Source organism: Anabrus simplex, chromosome 1 (assembly GCF_040414725.1).
Source record: "Anabrus simplex isolate iqAnaSimp1 chromosome 1, ASM4041472v1, whole genome shotgun sequence".
Classification (NCBI taxonomy): domain Eukaryota; kingdom Metazoa; phylum Arthropoda; class Insecta; order Orthoptera; family Tettigoniidae; genus Anabrus; species Anabrus simplex.
Genome location: NC_090265.1, coordinates 1,047,378,163 through 1,047,399,407, shown reverse-complemented (window position 1 = coordinate 1,047,399,407; position 21,245 = coordinate 1,047,378,163). Strand labels below are relative to the sequence as shown.

At 40.8% G+C, this 21,245-nt stretch overlaps 1 protein-coding gene across 10 annotated transcripts in view; it reads left to right on the top strand.

Annotated features, from left to right (window-relative positions):
* The window catches only part of LOC136857939 (serine/threonine-protein kinase MARK2), a 677,731-nt gene that overhangs the window by 91,462 nt on the left and 565,024 nt on the right, over positions 1–21,245 (top strand). The gene's annotated exons all lie outside the window — the stretch shown is intronic.

Genomic DNA, 21,245 nt, shown 5'->3' with positions numbered 1-21,245 from the left:
AGTTTCCTACTTCTCCAGGCAAATGCCGGGATGGTACCTAACTTAAGGCCACGGCCGCCTCCTTCGCTCTTTCTTTGTCCCCTCCCTCAAGGCCCCTGTTCAGCATAGCAGATGAGGCAGCCTGGGCGAGGTACTGGACCTCCTCCCCAGTTGTATCCCCCGACCCATTGTCTCGCGCTCCAAAACACTGCCCTTGAGGCGGTAGAGGTGGGATCCCTCACTGAGTCCTTGGGAAAAGCCGTCCCTGGATGTTAAACAAATTAAGAAAGGAAGAAAGATGTTTGGTAACAGCGAGAGGTAATAGAAATAGCAGAAATGATTCTCATCAGTGCGATAAAGCTTGGTTCGAGCGGCCATAGCACACGGGAGTATGTGTGGAGTTTCGCTGTCAAGTCACAGAACTATAACATTTATTTAAAATGAGAAACTGCAACCTTATTTTCTATAATTCAAACACTGGAGGCAATGATTTATTATATACGGCATTTTTAGAATATATTTTACAAAAAATAATCAGACGTAGGTATGAAGTGATCGGACGGGAAGGTATAAATATTGCTAGAGTATTTTAATAAATTCGTGTTCTAATCTGGAGGTAGTGCAGCTCTTTTCAGACTCGCTCCCAGTGGAGGTGAGCTGCATGTATAATTTCAACCACATACCAGCCCACCTGCCATTCTTAAATTTCTAGCAGTACCGGGAATCGAACCCAGGCCACCAAGGACGACAGCTAATAGTGATAACCGTTATGGTACAGATGCCTACAAGTTATTAAATGAAAATTACACTTTGAACTTGTAAAGGATCTTCAAATACAAGAATCAAGTAAAGTGGTATAAAATTAATAACTACATAGCATTTACCTGGCTCACCCATTTCTCTCGTCACCTCATTCAATAACAACTTTTGCACATCCCACATATGGTAAGGAGGCTACCGCTGGTCCCACAAATACTTCCCATCTTGTACCGGGCGTTCATGATAAAACACGGCTCTTCGGCCGAAAAATCCAAACCAATCTGGGCAGTTCGCAGATATTCGTGCGTTCACTGACGAACAGCGCCAGTTCCAATGGACGCAGTCCTGCTTGAATTCAGCGATTTGGATCGTTCGTCCGTTTTCGTGCGTGTTCTTACGTATTCGTCATCGCAGCTTTTCGCAGGTTTCCGCTTCCGATGGACGAGAGCCCAAAGCGGGGTCCGATCTCGTTTACATCGGTGAAACAAACGTTGTTTCGTGTCAAAAGCAAACCAAATTTATATTTGTGGGAAATTATGTAAAGAACAGTGGGATGCGGCGCGACAAATTTAGGGCAATAGCACGTGGGCCTACTATCAGAAAAAAAAAAAAAAAATGCCCATCAGAATAATGAAATTATTCACGCTGTGACCATCCATCAGTGGGTTATGCAAGTTGGTCATGAAGCAAGGTAAGTTCTATTCTACGTACCTTGTTCATGTAGAATGCGCGGGGTTTAAAGCATACCGTACATGGCTTCGTATACAAAATAATATCCGCCTCCGCACTTCCTTCATCCGCATCCGCAAAATGGTTATCCGCGGATAATTTAAATATTTAATTACAGTCTATTACACCAAGGTATTGAAACGGATAATCTGTTAACATAATACAATAGGCCTGACACCTGGCACCAGAAATATAGTCGCAGGTGTATGAGGGATTTTCTCTTGCCCCTACTGCCGACGTAATGACCTTTGTTCCTTGCTTCCACTAATTGCGAGCAGGAGTCAGTTAGGCTTAGGTCAGATTTACGGCTTTATGGTCTCAAGACTCTTCATATATCACTATTCTCCTATACCAGTGTCAAGGGTCGCCTAACCACAAGCAAAAACAAGAGTATACTTGAGTGAAAATCAATAAACATAATTATTTAGAAATTATCACCAAAATTATCCGCACTGCCATTCAGTGTGTATCCGCCAAGACACTTAACTTCGCAGATATCCGCGGACAAATCCGCGTAGGCTGGGTGGATCTCGAAACAGTCCTCATATCCAGGTGAAAATCCCTGACCTGACCGCGAATCGTACCTGGGGCCTGCGGGTAAGAGCCAGACACGTACCCCTAATGCATGCGGCCAGTTCTTCATAAACTGTCAATATGTATATAAAACAGGAGTTTTGTCTATACATAGCTCGTAAAGTTAAAAATAATTTTACTTCTGTATCGTTGTGTCCACAGTAGGAAGGAAATGCAGTTTTTAATTTTCCGTCATCTCTGTCTTGTCCATATGTATGTAGAGTTGGGACTATAAAGAACTTCATTCACGCTGAGTGAAGGGGTAATGCAGGGGAAAGTTTAAAATGCAATTCTCAAACACCTATGTTAATATTGGTTCTATCGATAAATACTACATAAGAAAAGTTATAGAATATAAAATTTCCGATCATTTATATCTTACGGTATTCAGTTTTACCGTACCGGCCATAATAATAGATCTATTTATGAATTTCGATTTTAGTTAACTTAGTCCATATCAACGCTGATAATCGCTAACATGTCCGCATCTGTAGCGTAACGCTTAGTGTTATTAGTTGCCGTCCTCGGGGGGCCCGGGTTCGATTCCCGGTACTGCCAGAAATTTAACAATGACTGGAGGGCTGGTATGTGGTTGAAATGGTACATGCAGCTCATCTCCGTTGGGAATGTGCCTGAAAAGAGCTGCACCACCTCGGGAGAACGACACGAGTTCACCTATCGCTAACATGTAAATTTTGTTCAATTGTGTTAAAAGGCAGTGGTGTTGGTTTTTGTCGTTATTGTCTTTTAAGGCGAAAAACCGCGCGGTCATCAGCCCATATCGACAGGGAAGATTGAAGATGGCTATGAAAATGAGGAAATAAAACCCAAAGAAATATTGCTTGAGGAATAAGACAAGAGGAAGTCATGTAAGGAGGGAGGACGACCCACTTGACTTTGGATGTCTAATATATAATATTCAGAAGAAAACTAAGTATGAAAGCCTACGATATCGGAAGCCCACAAAAGTGATCAACAAAGGCATTACCGGATCACTGATTGTTTTGGTGTGCGTTGTCTCTTCTGCTGCCATGCATCTCCGATAGATGGGAGTAACGCTGCATCCCGAGTAGAACAGCCTGCCTGAATATTGGCGAAAAGTAGTTGGAGTTGGGTAACTTTCCTTTTCAGTATGCCATTCCTCTGGTTTATACATGTTCTGATAACTACTGACAGGTGGCACACTGTATCACGGTATTCCAGGTGGCACACTGTATCACGGTATTCCAGCTATTCGATACCCGTTCTGAAGCTCTGATACGAATGAGGAATGTGCACACATAACCGAAAACGGCAGAATAGTGTTCATCGCCGTCTGTGGTCGAGTCATGCCAGCTCTGGAACTTGTCACCGCTAGAACGCCACTGTAATGCTATTCCTGAAAAGTGAAAAACTGTGTGCTTTTTCGTTTGATCAAGTATTTCTTATGGTAGCATTGTTTTTAACTGCGACTTTCCGGTGTTGTATTCACCGGGCGAGTTGGCCGTGCGCGTAGAAGCGCGCGGCTGTGAGCTTGCATCCGGGAGATAGTAGGTTCGAATCCCACTATCGGCAGCCCTGAAAATGGTTTTCCGTGGTTTCCCATTTTCACACCAGGCAAATGCTGGGGCTGTACCTTAATTAAGGCTACGGCCGCTTCCTTCCAACTCCTAGGCCTTTCCTATCCCATCGTCGCCATAAGACCTATCTGTGTCGGCGCGACGTAAAGCCCCTAGCAAAAAAAAAAATGTATTCTGAAAGAATGTCATTATAATAAATTTTGTCGAGTTCAGTTTACAGCACCACTGGAAAATGGATGGGACATTTCAGTTTAGAATAAGGTCGAGTAGGATCTTAGGTATAAGTTGTCCAAATTATTTCACCAGGGGGGGGGGGGGTGCTTCAGAAGGGGCCTAAAGTATGAAACTAAAGGTCGGTAGCGTAGCCAGGATCGTCCGATTGGGGGCGGGATGTTATAGTTACAAAATGATGGTAGATCACAATGAAGATGCATGCATGACTTGTCATCACAAGGCCACTGATATAAGTGAATTACATATCTACTGGTTCTACAGTTTAGTCTCTGAATATGTTTATTTAGTTTATTGCCAGTTTGTTTTTCTTTTAGTAAAAATTTCATGGGCGGTGTTCTTCTCCTCCCCCCCCCCCCCCGCCGGCTACGCCCCTGTTCGAGGTATCTCTCTTATGGCGGGTTTCACACAGAAATAGCTCATGGCGAATTTGTGTTAGACACCTTTTTCCAATACAGTGAAAAATGAGGGAAATATCAGTGGCAGTCATTTGAAAGTTAAGGCTCCGTGCGTTAACGGGAGCTGCACACGCCTATCTTCGCAATGTTAAATTTAAGAACTTTGGCGCACCTTTTCTGCGAATCTACCATCTCTAGAAGTGCCATATTTTTACACATTTTAAAGTGGCTATCTATACACACTTTCACACAGTGGTTTTTTAGTTTCTTTATTATTTACTGATTTTGTTATAACTCAAAACTTTTTATAAGTGTGCATATCATTTCTTTGTAAACCCAGATATGAAAAAAAAATCCCGTTTTAAAGCGTGCAGAATCATGCTGTTTATGAGTGATAAAAGTTTCGTGTTTCTGTCTTCAGTAGTTTCAGAGAAAAGGTACAGTGAATTTGAAAAATGTTAACTTTAAGGGAATCGGGAGTTTAAAGAGAAGCATTACTTTGTAGTGAATTCCTGTTCCGTATAATCAAAGTCATTCCTAACCTAAAACACTGTTTGCATAGATCATTCTGTTCCAACACACCTGATAAAGAGTTTTATATTAAAAACTTCATTCAAATTCATGTTGTCATTTGTCAAACTTTTCTAATTGAGTTTTGTATGTCTTATCGGATCACCTAGGTTTTTATTATTTTTTATTGTGTTGATCTTCACTGCGCCACACCCTTTATTTTCACGTGAAAGAAGTTGGACTTTCAGCTCTAGGAATTACTTTAAGCTTAGTTTTTCCAACGTTTTAATGATTTTTTTCAAGCACTTTACCAGTATTTCTTCCCATAGTGATGCGATAAAGAACGCGATATCTCGGAACACAGCACCAAATCAATTTCTAAACAAACAAAGAACTGCTATATTCTTCCCTCCCAAATCAAGCAGGTTAGTCACTACACTCCATACTCTTATAGCCCTGTGCGTATAAACAGGCTGGCTAACCCATAAAATTTCCCCAAAATAGTCCGGCTCCATGGCTAAATGGTTAGCGTACTGGCCTTTGGTCGCAGGGGTCCCGGGTTCGATTCCAGGCAGGGTCGGGAATTTTAGCCATCCTTTGTTAATTTCGCTGGCACGAGGGCTGGGTGTACTGTATGTGTCGTCTTCATCATTTCACCCTAATCATGACGCACAGGTCACCTACGGGAATCAAACCCAAAGACCTGCACCTGGCGAGCCGAACATGTCCTCGGACACTCCCGGCGCTAAAAGCCATACGCCTTTTCATCTTTTTCATTTCATTTCCCCCAAATACATTGAGATTCTTGCAGAAGCGACAAATTTAAAATTAAAATTACATACCTTTTTATCTTGCCTTGTTTACAGTGCACTATGTCTTCTGGTATGTGCTAGAGTAATTTTGTTACTTTCATTGATCTGTCTCTTTCTTATACTTGGCTTTGACAATATGAAAGTGACTGAGGTATGAGCGATGCTTGTATTGTCATTCCTTCTGCAGCTAGTTTCTGCTATGAATGGTGTGAAAATGTTGCTCATAGGGTCGGTTGGTGCATGCATTTCAGTGTGCTTGGCAGACTGATATGTAATAGCAACTTCTGGCTCGATGAGGAAAGCAACGGGAAACTACCTCACTCCTCATTTCCCTAGTACCTCTTCAGTGATGCCCAGGCCATCTATGACAGCTGATGGCGGAGCTGGTGAGGATCCAACCAGCCTTAGAGCTGAAGACTGTACATACCTTTTTATCCGCCTCACGTATGCTTCATCATGGCTACTAGCCTGTTGCAACACTGATTTCAACAAATATTTTGCTGCCTTTCACAGACAGACATTGAAGTGATTTATATCTCTAATTGAGACTGTTTTTATAAAAAACGAAAATGATTTTTTTTCGTATTTTCCTGGTCCGGTCCCCCTTAATGGGAAAAATGCACCGCTGCGCTGTGAGTGACATACATAGTAAGTCATCTCGTCACCGCGCAAATATCTACTGTACTCTTGCTGTGTGTTGCGATGGCCGACTAAATAACAACAGTGTTCAGTCCATTTTATATGACAACAATCGACCAAATTCTTCTAAATTAATCGAGGTCGATATTTGCAGTCTATCAAGTGAGTCCAGTATTCGGGAGGTGGTGGGTTCAAACCCTACTGTTGTCAGCCCTGAAGATGGTTTTCTGTTTGTCATTTCTACACCAGGGAAATGCTGACGCCACGGCCGCTTCCTTCTCACTCACTAGTCCTTTCCTATCCTATCGTCGCCGTAAGACCTACCTGTGTCCGTGCGACTTTAAAGCAACTTGTAAATGTCTTCCACATTTTCAAAAAGTGATCATGCATTTAAAAAAACCGTTCGCCGGACACAGCAACAGAGTAATTACTACTAAAGTGATAAAAGAATCATCGGTTCACTACGCACCCTACCATTTCACGATAGAGGCAACGCTACGATTTATGTGTTGATAGTGGCGAAAATGAGATTAATGTTCATGTATATATTCAACAGTGCTGTCTTCAGGAAAATATTAATACGATATCTTGTTATCGTTAATACGATATCTTGTTATCGTATGTTAATGTTGCTACGGAGGCGATGGATTTTTCTCGTGAATGAATGTCCTCCGCCAGAGAAGTTCAAGCATATTTCAGCTGTTATTTATGCGTTTAGCTTAGAACGTGTCACCTCGCGAACTGATTGACCCTACACTTCGCATCTCAAGTTCAGGGAAAGAGAAAGATAAGAAAGGGAAGAGATTAGAAGAACTTTCTCCGAAGAAAAGTCGGAGGCTTGATGTTGGACCAATTGTAGTTCCTGATTTTGAAACCCCATTTACTCCTTCAACCATCAAAAATGTTACACGAGAAAACAATCAGAGTGACTTAAATGTCCAGTGAAATTTACATTGTGTTTCTGTATCCATATAATATGATCCAAGTCCACTTCCGCAGTGAAACGGTTAGTACTGAGTAACTACCGTCCTCGGGGGCTCGGGTTCGCAATTGCCAGAAATTTAAGATTGGTGTGAGGACTGTAAATGGTTAAAATGGAACATGCAACTTATTTCCATCAGCGGTATGCCTGAAGAGACTTGCATCACCTTGACACTAGGGCACAAATTTACGTATAATTACGCATTTGTAAAATACGGTATTTCTCTGAGCTGTTGATATTGATTTCTTTAAATACGTAGGTGCTTTGAAAAGTTCTCGGAATGTACTAGAATTAAGTATCTTACCTCGGTGGAACTGCTTTTATTTTTCAGCATAATCTCCCTGTAGACTAATGCATTTGGTCCAGCGATGTTCCATTGCCTTGATCCCATCTCGATAATGAGATTCCTCCAGGCCTGCAAAATACCTCTCCATTTCGGCTGTCAGTTCTTCCCTTGTAGAAAATCTCCGTCTACCGAGGAAAATTTTCAGCTTGGGGAATAGATGAGTCTGATGGTACCAAATAAGGTGGATGTGGCAACAATTCGTACCCCAGTTCATGAAGTTTTGCCATGGCAATAACACTTGTGTGCGGCGGAGCGTTGTCCTGATGAAAGATGACCTTTTTCCTTGCCAGACCAGGCCTTGTTTCGCGTATCTTTTCCTGTAGTTGGTCTACGAGGTTTGCATAGTATTGCCCCGTAATTGTTTGGCCAGTAGGAAGATAATCTATCAGCAGAATGCCTTTTGCATCCCAGAAAACTGAGGCCATGACCTTTCCGGCCGAACGCACTGCCTTTGCTTTCTTTGGTAGTGGTGAATCAGCATGTTTCCATTGCTTTGACTGCTGTTTTGTCTCTGGGGTATAGTAGTGGACACAAGTTTCATCTGTAGTCACAAACCGGCGCAAAAAATCTTGTTGGTTGCACTGAAAACGGGCCAGACTTTGTTCGGACATTTCCAATCTGGTGCGTTTATTGTCCAGTGTCAAGAGTCGCGGCACCCATCTTGCGGATAATTTTTTCATACCCAAATTCTTCTGTTAAAATATAATATACCCGTTCAGACGACATCCCTACAGCTTCAGCAATCTCCCGCACTTTCAGTCGACGATCCTCCATGACCATTTTATGCACTTTTGCGATTAATTCTGGGGTCGTAACACTTTTTGGCCGTCCACTACGCGGATCATCCTCCAAGCTCTCCCGACCAAATTTCAACTCGCTGGTCCACTTGGCAACAGTTGAAAATGAAGGAACAGAGTCCCCCAGTCTGTTCTGAAAGTCGGCATGAATTTCTTTTGCTTTCATACCTTTCTTCACAAAGTATTTAATCACTGCTCGAATCTCAGTTTTTACCTTTGTCACAAATCACTACGCGTGAACAACAACAAATAGTCGTCACTACCACACTCCTGTAGCCAGAGCACTGACGCGCCACGTGTTCACTCACAAAGGATGTGTGATTATTGCGCGCGGGAACCTCGTTTCTCTAGCCCTGACATCTAGCGGTGATTCCGAGAACTTTTCAAACCGTCCTCGTATTTACGGTACTCGGCTTTCTTTTATACCCGAAGAGTTAATATACATTTAATTTTTGTTTCCTCACAACTGGAAGACATAGGCCAACTTCTCGAACTTACAGAACTTCTTTTAACTTGGGTTTAGGGCAAGGACCTGGTCTAGAGAGCCAAGAATAACGACCGAGAGGATTCGTCGTGCTGACAAAACACCTTATAATCTGCAGGCCTTCGGTCTGAGCAGTGGCACTGCCTTCGTAATGTCCAGGCCGTACTGTACCTCTGATGACGTCACGCTTTGGGGGGAACTTGAAGGCGATACGCATACGCTCCGCTTGAATAACACACTCGTTTAAATTACTTAAAGAACTGTTAACACCTTATAAAACCAAAACCTATCGTCAAATATTTGTTAATTCTGACATACAATGCATATTCTTCTCCGTGACGTTCTATTTCTCGCGTATATACGTTCGTTTGCGTGAGTACAGCCTAACATTTTGAGACATATTCTTGCGATTTTATCCATTTTCTGGTCAACTGGAACATTCACATCATACACACTGACAGAAAACATGCAGCCAATTACCATACTATTTATTACAAATATAAATTATTTCTGTACCTTACTGTTTCCACTTCATGAACACTGCAGCTTTCCTGGACCTCTTACAGGAAGTTACACCAGTAAGGAGTAGGTCTGCTCTCTTTGAAGCACTTTGTTGAATACACAAGTCGGTGTGAATTTTGGAAAAATTATTTAAAAACATATTCACCCAAATATATATACACTGTCTGGCCAGGTCTTCCAATTTCTTCCCGCAGTCACAAATGACTAGGGAATCTGCCAACTGCATTGACTCCAAAGCCTAGGATATTGTGACACACTTAGGATTGTCTGAATTTAGAAATACCATCTTATATGTATCTGACACTAACACACAAAATACTTTGTACACCTCAATTCTAAGTTCTATTGACATGTCTGATGGATACTTTAAGCCCCCTCGATTTAGGAAATTCAGATATCTTACTTCTGGAGATAATTCATATATAAGATCTGAATCTGTCAGAAGATAACATTTACATAAATCACACTGCTGTTTGATACTCTTTTTTTTTTTTTTTGGTTGCTATTTGCTTCTCGTCGCGCCGACACAGATAGGTCTTACGGCGACGATAGGACAGGAAAGGTCTAGGAATGGGAAGGAAGTGGCCGTGGCCTTAATTAAGGTACAGCCCCAGCATTTGCCTGGCGTGAAAATGGGGAACCACGGAAAACCATCCTCAGGGCTGCCGACAGTGGGGTTCGAACCCACTGTTTCCCGAATACTGGATACTGGCCGCACTTAAGCGACTGCAGCTATAGAGCTCGGTGATACTCATAAATGAGACTTGCATTTTCAAATACACCGAATTCAGATAAGCCATAGGTCTGATTACATAAAAATACAGGACCTACCTAATGGGACCCATGTTTATGACATAATAAAAAAATTCACCTCACCATCTGGACGTGACACTCTTATTTCTCTCAGGATGTGATTTTCAGGAAAGTGCTTGATACACACAACTGTGTTTTGATTAACTATTAAATTCTCCCTGGGAATAGCCTTCTTCCATAACTAAACTAGTTCTTCATCAAAAGGAAACACAAATACCGGAGTGTACTCTCCTTGTTTATAATTGGCTTTGCAGCCACACAGCATGGTGATTTCCCTCACTGATCATCTTAATTCAAGTATATACAATTCGTGGTTAATAATAAAACACAGAATGCAGAAACTCAATTAATTTTACACTATAAATATAACTTTATACAAATAAACTACAAAATTAAAACACTGAAGAACGATCTTCTTAACATATAGCTTCACATAAATACACGCTCACACTAAGTTTTCTTCACTAATTAACGACTTTCCACTTAATAATGCAGTCGATGACGACTCATTCTCACATATATCTGAGTGAACATGCGGTCATCGTTAAAAGTTTCAATAAAACTGCGAAAAACTGTGTTTAACTCTACTAACTCATGTGCTAAACTTCCCCCCTAACGATCAGCTGATTGCTTTCCCGCGCTAGTTACAATACGGCCTGGACATCACGAAGGCAGTGGCAGTGGTCGCTTGGTAGGTCATGGCCCGCTGGGGCCGTTGCGCCATGGGTTTTGTTTTATGTAGGCTAAGGAACACTCATTTAAACACAGTCTACTGCAACTCTGAAAGACAGTCTGTATATTTTTGAAATATATCTTGATAAATGTCCAAATTTTCAACCTCGATATGAACTACTTAGGTCATTATCCCTGCTTTCGTGTGGTCCCTGGGACATTTCCCATTATTTCCATGAACCACTAAAACCGGAAGAGGTGATCTCTCTAACTATGGTCCTTACTACGTAGAGAACAGTCAGATAAACTTTCCTATATGAAGGAACAGCTGGCATTAAAATAGCATTTTCCGTCTGAAGTGGACATACCCCTTCATTTCTAATATACTGGCTCTACCATTTCCAATCAATTACCATGCACGGAAATGATCCTTAGTAACATTAATACTTACTGTAAGTCTTTTTGTTGCTAAATATCTTAGAGTTGATATAGAGTTAATTGATGGAGGGTTTTAGATGCAGTTTTTACCGCGAATTATTCCATTTCAGGTACTAGAGTTTCAGCTTTATTTTCAGCCTATAAAAACGGAAACAACTTGCTAAGTTTTGTTAAATAAAGATTATATATTACTCATACAAACTAAGGTGCATATACATTTCAAGAACATGAAATAAGAAATATATTTAAAAACCGCTCGATAAACCTTTAGTGTGAACGTTAGACGTCAACACAAGTTAGACATATTACAATCGGGTAACGGAAATAAGTTAAGGAGTCGAACCGGACAATTTATTAATCACAGTGTGTTTAGGGAGGGAAGTTTGGAGTAATTCATGGTAAAAACTACAGCTAAAACACATGAGTAAATGAATCATCTTTGCTACAACGATTACATGTTAGGAATGAGGTTCTGATGATGATGATGATGATGATGATGATGATGATGATGATGATTGTTACGTTAAGGGGAAGACCTCACTTGACACTCTTGTGCTTTCTTTCAGAGAATAAAGATTTCGGCATCCCATTGAAAGGTTATGTTGTTTGAAACAGGGACTTGTTAATCCCATTGACAAATTTGTGCACGGTTAAAAAGAAAGACTGCCTCCAATTGTTCCCTGCTTCATTAATTGTTGGTCTGTAGGTAAATAAAAATTCTGTTCTTGAAGCACACGCGCCTCTGCGGAAGTGTGTTGCGTTTATGGCGTCCCTGACGTACTGCTGCAGTGTGCGCACCGAATTTTAATTTGGTGTCCATAACATAGTCTGTACCATTCATTGTATGACGAATGAGTAGGTTGATTTGCGGAAGTCGATGCTCATGTACGGTGTTCAAATGTCATGTTAAAGCTGTGAATTTTAAGTGACCAGAAGGTTTCTTGTAACCAGAGCTTCGGAGGAATGTTTTTCACGTCCTAGTATGCAGATACCTAAAGTACGTTCTGCGAATTAGGCCGATGATTTCGATGTTTGGCCCCTTAAAACATTATTATTATTATTATTATTATTATTATTAGTAGTAGTAGTAGTAGTAGTAGTAGTAGTAGTAGTAGTAGTACAGTTTTGAAATTTCTTGCTTGTTAAATTTAATATATGCATATAAAGTGACTTTCGAGATCAGTCTTTTTCTTTATTGAATGTCCGAGGGAATTCAGTGTACAGTACTTTCGGAAGAATAGATTACATTTCTTCCTTCAGATATCGGTCTTTACTTTCTTACGTGTCCATTTCTTGTTCATGCATTGCCGATGTCACGGTAACCACAGTGGTCGTCAGAAGTAGATTTCATACAGTTTATTTCAGAAGTAAAACAGATACTGTCCAGACTATCAGTTATCGTAACAACTGTATGCAGTGTCAACGTTCGACAAGTTTTTGCAGATACATTATTCGGTTCTGCATTCGAATGCTAAGTTTCGGATATAGCCATTGTCGAAAGATGTCTTCGTATGTTAATTTAACTGGTCCTACGAAAACCCTGTCCAAAAGTGGGGTTAGTGGGGAGGTCCGGATCACTTTCTCCGAGAAGTGGAGGTTGTTCCTAGCCCAAAACGAAATGTTGAGATTTCTAAAATTTCCGTAAACTACGCATTCATCTGCGACAAGGACGTTATTGCGATTATCATACATTTCAAAAGAAATTTGCTAAATGCAGATAACTTAGGCCGAGAGTCTATATCAATATCGCCCATTTCTGTAAGTGGTCAAATCAGTTTGAGGCTTGAATCTTTCCATACGACTTTTTTTAACGTTATATTTATGGATTTAACTGGCAACTGCTACCCCCAGATATCTGCACTTTAATGTATGCCAAACTAATTAATGTTGCCACTTTACCGCTTAACAGTTGTTGTCCTTCAGAATATTGAAGTTCATTTTACACAGGATATAACATTACGTCTAGGGCCACTCTGTAGAATATCCTGCTCTGTAGAAAATTAAATATATTCGCCCGTATGTATGCGAGCGAGGTATCAGAACATTTGATATGCTATTTATTTATTTACAGTCAATGTAGAAAATTAAATATATTCGCCCGCATGTTTGCGAGCGAGGTATCGGAACATTTGATATGCTGTTTATTTATTTATTTATTTATTTACAGACAAAGACTCCGTTAAGATTTGTAGAAATCGTACTTTCCTACTGTGCTAATTTTGTTTCCCTGGTTGCCTTTTTGTGTCTTTATCCCGAAAAGTTTGGTATTGGCGTACATCGAAAAATCAGTTTTTCAATGACAGTTGCCGCTTTGTATATTTTTAGAACGAGAGAAAAGAACTTAACCTGCCCGCAGGTACACTTTCTCTTCTAACACGAGCAGGTGCAATGATGCCAAGTATACCTGCAGATACAAACGACATTTCTCGTCAATTACTGTCCCGAGTTGTGGTGGGACCTGTGCAGTGTATACTTAACAATTTGGTTCGTGTATTTGTGTACTGGTAATGGACTGTGACAGACTGAATTAATAATGATAAAATGCAAAGAATTATAAAACATAATTCCTTAGCACGATGAGCATATATGGAACTAAGTACCAGTATTTGATCATTATTATTTACAGAAATTGAACAGATGTGATTATTAGCCATAATAGTGATAGTAAACAGTAATGATACATAATGATAATTAGCAATGAATCAAGAGCAATCAAAATACAGACTAAATTAAACTAAAGAAAATGAAACAATAATGATTATCGGGTTTTAAGGCACCAGTACATATCGTTGTTACTAATCTGTTCTATTCAATTTATAGTCATGCTCGATTTCTCCTGGTGCTGTCCATTATTTTTTTTAAATATTTCATGTGAAATGTTATTTAGTAAAGTTCATTACAGTTCATTACCATTCTATTAAATTGCTCACACTTTCTATAACAGTTGAATTTTTATATAATGACGCGGAAGCAATAAAGTGGAAGGGTCGATGCAAGCGTCAGTTAACTTTTTTATCATTTAAATATTTTTATTTAGGGACATTCTTAAGTCGTTTATTGTCGACTCGTTCGATTCCCGGTCGAATCGGGGGTTTTAATAGGCCTATAGTCTGATTAATTCTCCCAGCTCGGGGACTGGGTGTTTGTATTTATCCCAACCCTTTCCTCTTCATATTCAGACAACATTTCACACTTATCAAACCATCGCATCCACATAGGGTTAGCGTCAGGAATGGCACCCGGCCGTAAAACGGGGCCAGATCCACATGTGCGACACAGTTCGCACCCCCGACTCCACAGGTGGGAAAAAGCGGTAGATGACTACGATTTTTAAGTACTTTATTATGGGGCCGAGTAGCTCAGACGGCAGTGCTGGTCCTTTGAGCTCAAGATGGCGGGTTCGATACCTGCTCAGTCCGGTGCTATTTGAAGATGCTCATATACGTTAGCTTTATGTCGGTAGATTAACGAGCACGTAAAAGAAATTCTGCGGGACAGAATTCCAGCAACTTCGCTTTTCCGAAAAGCACAAGAGTAATTAGTTGGATGTAAACCCCAGGATACTATTTTTTTTGGGGGGGGGGGGGGGTTCCAATCTGTTCAAGATGCTCAGCTCTCACTGGTTCATGGGCTCTTCGCCTGGTAACTCCTGCTCTGTAACCTTGAACAATAAAATTTGACTAATGACTAAAAACTATGTTTTCGGTGGAGGTCCAAGTTTTTTACCCCCATGCGAACAGTTTTTTACTCACATGTCAACACTGCTTCTTTGTTGGCTCTCTTGCCTTCTGCCCACAATGAAGAAGATTATGCTGTACTGGTTTAACTGTACAATAGTTAGTAAATCTCTCAGAAGATCCTTACTTAATTTTTTTTATTTAAAAGTCACATATGTGTTTTTAAGAGTAACGATTTTTGCCTGCTTCTTGGGTGAAATGCCAGTTTTCGCATTCACAGAAATTTTTCCTACCGAGAACACAAATAACATACGCAATTGTTACACATAAAAGTATTCACCTCAACTGGGGGGGAGGGGACAATTGTTGTTTAAAAATAGTACGGCAACAGTAGTCCACTAATAGTACAACAATTCTTCTTTCTCCTGTTCTTCATGTGCCATGTCCTCGCAGATCCTTTGTGAGCGGTAGCATGATATGTTGTTTGTTCATGGCTGTCCGGCTCCATGGTTAATGTGCTGGCCTTTGGTCACAGGGTCCCCGGTTCGATTCACGGCAGGGTCGGGTATTTTAACCATGATTAGTTGATTCCGCTGGCACGGTGGCTGGGTGTATGTGTTGTCTTCATAATCATGTGGCATCCTCATTACGACGCGCTGGTCGCCTACGGGCGTCAAATCGAAAGACCTGCATCTGGTAAGCCGAACTTGTCCTCGGACACTCCCGGTACTAAAAGCCATACGCCATTTTCTTTTCTCATGTTCATGGCTATTCTGGATAGAGTAAGCTTCGTCACCCCAAACCACTGGTTCCAGTTGCCAAGACACGATGACCTCCTTCGCACCGGACCAAGTTTTCCATAGTTTTTCCTCGAAGTATTACTTGTAGAAGGTGTTATTTACTGTTCTGCATCATATGACCAAAGTGTTCTAGCTTCTTTCCCTTGATGGTAGTAGGTTCATTGATCATATGGTGTAAAACTTCTATATTGGTTAGTTCAGCTGTCCAAGGTATCTTCAGCAACCTTCGGTCCACATTTCAAATGCTTGCAGTCTCCTGCACATGGTCTGTGTACATGTCTCAACGTCGTATAGTAGTGTTACGTGCTCGAGCGACAGCCTTGTCACAGCCCCTTCGGTATTACCTGAAAGAGAATGACTAAGCAAGCTCGGGGAACCTCCCAGCCCGCCCGAGGATATGCCGCTGCCCTTCTTTTATTGTTCCCTTCATATAGTTTCTCCACGCGATTTCTGGAATATACGACCGGAAAGTTCCATCTCCAGCCGAACTCGTGAGTGTTCTAGTGGCCCATCATTGAGTTATGTGAATGTGTCGGAGAGTCCATTGATGAGTGGGCTGCAGAAGACGTACGGAACGGAGGACACTTTACCACCCGAGAGTACTGTGTGTTCGGGTATTTCTGTGGACTGAGGATCGCCGCCAGTCAAGAAGGGAAGCCGCTATTGTGAGTGTGAGGGTGAATAGACTTGTGTTAATATTCGCTGTTATGACTTTCGCCCTGCTGTTGAATACTGTTGAGCTATTGCTGTTTAGTTCACTGCATGTGACTGTTTGAATTACTGGACTATCTCTGGAGTCGAACCAAGGAATAGTCACCGTGTGTTGTGTAGCCCGCAGACCTGTGTTAGGGCGGCCGCAGAATGAGACGCAGTTCCGGGAGGTGACGCAGGGTGACTCACGGTGAGTTTCTGCGAACCACAGAACTGACTGGACCCGCGAATGTTACGGCGCAGGGTGACGTGACGCAATTGCTGCGCGTGGTGACCCTGCGGACCGCAGTCTCTCTTCCGCAGTTTCCTGCAAGACTCGCGGTAATTTTGTTTGTTCATATTGTTGATAAACCATTTTTCTGACTCAAGGAATTTTTTGAAATATCATATTAAATGTAGTTTTTGTCTAAACCACCATAAACTATATACTGTGTTTTGAGGAAGAATTAATATACAATATAAAGCAACAGAATACCAATTTATTGCAGTTAAATGTTTTATCTATTGGTGAATGCAAAAATAATTGTTTTGAAATTAGAAATTCCAAAAATAAACTCATGTGACTAATACAAATTATTTGTAATGGCTAAACTGAGATATACTAATTGAAAACAACTTAATTCCACACGCAGAAAAGTGCGTTTTAGTGAGAAAAATAAGAAACAAATAATGTGACGAGGTCATAACGAGGGGGGTATGAGAGAAGGAAGTAATTAGGAGTAATTTTTTTTTTCATTTTACAAGTTCCCTTACGTCGCACCGACACAGATAGGCCATAAATTGCATACTGAAACTGCGATCCAACTTGCGACGATTGTCGCCGTGACTCACTGTGCCGTGAAGAATTCGACGTGAGTCACCCTGCGTCACCTCACGGACCTGCGTCTCATTTTGCGGCCGGCCTTAAAGTTCAGCGGTCTACACGCAGCTGGTGTGTGAGGTGGCTGGACTTGTTTAAAAGAATGTAAGGATTAGTCGTCCCCAGGTATAGCAACGGGCCGGACCGCCTGCTGTGCCATAAAGAAAAGAAACTTGTAAATATACAGCAGTTAGGAAGTGTGGCCATTCATGGTTGATGAGCTCTCTCTCTCGCTCTCTCTCTCTCTCTCTCTCTCTCTCTCTCTCTCTCTCTCTCTCTCTCTCTCGCTCTCTGTGTAGTTTTATGGGGTCATCCTGAAATAAATTAGAGTAATAACACAGATGCTGTTTTATTCGTAACAGTAGGATGCTAAAAACGTAGCACCTCAGAAGTATCGATGGCGTAATGGATAGGTCACGGATTGTCAGAAGTTTTCTAAGTTTCTGAAAAATAATTTTTGGCCTGCTCAATTCTGCATCGGATCTCGTGAGTAAGGTCATAGTCATCGTTAATCTGGCATGTCAGGTTGTTATACTGTTGCTATTCCCTCGATCTGGCAGTTTCCTGCTTTGAAACTACCCCGAATACCATCTTCTTTCCTACTTACAACCATCCACTTGGTCGTCTTTACATACAGCCTCAGGCCCATGGCGTTGCTGGCTTCATCGACATTGAGTTCCTGGAGATTGGTTGCAAGTACACTGCCGGCCAAAAGTTTCCGGACAAAACATATGTATCCGCACGAATATGTTTATTGATTGTTAATGATAATATATTACTGTAACCAAATGTCGAAGGTTTTCTGGCAACGGCGACGAGTTTATCTTCGACGTTCAGCATCGGAAAAAATGCCTCCTACTGTACAACACCTACAGTGAAACATGGAGGGGGCTCTGTGATCACATTCAGTGGTGTTGGTAGACTGCACCAAATTCAAGAAACACTGGACAAAAACGATAACCATTCCATCTTCTCGTTATGCTCTTCCGTCTGCACAGCAACGTGGGTTTTTCCTCCAACAAGACAATGACCCCAGACACACGTCTCACTATTGCTTGAATTATCTGCAAAACGAACAAAACTCTGAGGTATTGTTTTTAATGGAATGACCCTCCGGCAATCCCTGGACTGAAATCCAATTGGGCTGCTGTGGGAGGAGTTGGATCGCAAGTTCGAAACGTTTCCTCCTTCATTGGAAAAGCTGTGGGACGTCTTGTAGAATGCCTGGCAAAGTATACCTGCATCAGTGTTATAGAAAAACTTGTTCTGAGAATGGCGAAAATAGTTGGTGTACTTGCAGCAAAGCGGGGTTTCTTTGATGAGAAGAGTGTTTGATGTGTTCTGGTGATCTGTGGGAGTAAATGTGTAGACGTACCTATTATCTATTTCTTTGTCAGAATATAAAAACGTAGTTTCATTGTAAAATATTAGTTTTAGAATACACATTAGTCAATTCCTTGCATAGGTTTGTTGTTTTCTTTTAAATTCAGTCCATGCTTTAACAGTTCAATGCTTGTCCGGAAACTTTTGGCCGGCAGTGAAGGACAGTTTCATCGGCATACCTGATGTTATTTATGACGACTCCGTTAACCACAACTGAGCGAGTCTTCCGTACAGAGCATCTCGAAAAATCTTCTCTGGATAGATATTGAAAAGCTTTGGTGAATGAATACAGGCTTGGCAAATGCCTTTCATAATTGACACTTCTTCCGAGACACGGCCGTCAAACTCGTACGCCAACACTCTGGTTCAAGAATATTACTTAAAATACGGATGTCCGGCCCATCAAGCCCTCGTTCTCGAAGAATGTTCATGGGTTCACTTTGTTTCGTTAGTAATTTTTCGGCATAATTCAACATTTTTTTTGTTTTATTTTGTACTGCGTTTCCAAATTCCTTCGTTGAATAAATAGCTTTCTTTTGTCTTTTCTACTAATTCGTTCAGAGAGGATTATTACCTAGTTGTACATCCTCTTAATTAAAAAATCACCACGACAACCTGTATCGAAAGCTTTTTCTTAGCCGATGAAACGAGCAAAAACGTCGACATTGGCATGCCGGCACCGTTGGACTAACACCTGCGGACTGAATAATCCCTCTGTAGTACCAAAGCCATTTCTGAAGCCGAACTGTGAAGTTCCAATATTCTTTCTCCTCATATTTATGTTTTCTCGAATGCAAGACCTTTAGGAATATTTTCAGAACATGGCTCATCAAATTAATTATTCTGTATTCATTGCAGAATATTTACACTGGTTTTCATAGGCAGTGTTACGAAATTTGATTTGAGCCAGTCGCGAGGAATGGTTCCACTTCAGTGAATACTTTTGCCTTCAACGCTCAATTTGCAATTTTTGAATCTCAATCTGACTTCAACTCTCCTTTAAATGGCATTTCTTCAGCCTGAGATTCATAGAAGCAAGTTGATATCAGCATCAGGATATGATTTCACACATTTGATAACATTTCTGAACCGCTTATTAGCTGTGATGTAATCAGTCTTGTTCCTGATACTGCCATCAAGATTGATCTATTAGTAGATTTAGGAGAGCACAAAGTAGTTTGCCACCACTACTACCTTTTCCAATATAGCTAAGTCCATACAATAACCTCACATTGGTTTCATACAGTTCATTATTAGAGCATTTGACAGAAGTTAGAAATGACCTATTAACATCAGTTTGTGCACATAATTTTCAATTGACAGCCTAATCCATTCCTAACATTTACATCTTCGTAAAGCACTTTATCTCCACCAGATTTAACATCGAACATTACAGGCTCTTAGCCCAAATTACATGTTCTCAAAGCCTATAAACATAATATTTTTTGTATAAACTATGAGGAACAACAACAACAACAAACGAACCAAAACCAGAATGGGTGTCTAGGGAACAAGGCTTGGGACAGTCTACTAGGTCCTTAGCCCAAATTAAATAGAAACTCTGGAACCATGGCAATCGGCACTGTTTGGCAGATTATAAAATTTGGTACATCTGTTAATTAGGTTATGTAACCAGATATCTTAAAATAGGGCAATCTTGTTATGCAAGCTACAGCTATATAATATTATCTCCACCACATAACCTGCATGCTACAGTCCCCTTCAACGCTGATATTAAAATATTAAAATCTGTAACCATATTTACACTACTGCCTTCATGGATAGGTAATGTATCTCCTACACAATGAGAGAGCAATTCTTATTTTTGATGCACTGCGAGGAGTGTCAACAGTCTTCTCACCACCACAACTATCACTTTGCACTATTTCACTACCAACCACAAATAGTGCAGTTCTATAATACCCATTTCTCTTGAAGATACCTTTGGGTTTGGTCATAGTAAAATGAGAGCTGTAACACACAATAATTTCACTATAACCGTACTAAACTACCAAATATCAAAATATTTTGCTTTGCTTATGTTTTACTTGGATATAAGCAAAGAATAATCACAATCAGTGCGACCAATCCGTAGTAAACACATCCAAAGAGAAGCAAGCAAAACAACAGTCTTCTAGATCATATAGTTTGTGAGATATGCATATAATTATGTAAGGACGCAGACATCTTATGTCAAGTAAAATTAAAAATGAAAAACACACACGCATTCATTACTAGAATGATAAATTAAAATGTTCAGGAAAGTCGAAATATTTATATAGGCCTAGACCAAAAAATGAAATTCGATTTTTTTTAAGTGTGGGGTCTGATCTCACCTTAACGAGGACGGGGAGTTTCGAGATTATTTTTTGCAATCATGAGCAATTTGATTCGAGATAGCTGCCGGTCGATGTGGCCCGTGACTGATGTCAGACTTCGTATTGGCCGTGTGCAAAAATAGTTCATCACACCACAGGTGAAACATGAGATCTCAGCGCATTTGATCGCGGCTGGAATGTCGGTGACAGACGCATGAAGTATTCATCTTAGAAATCACGCAGGCAATGGACGT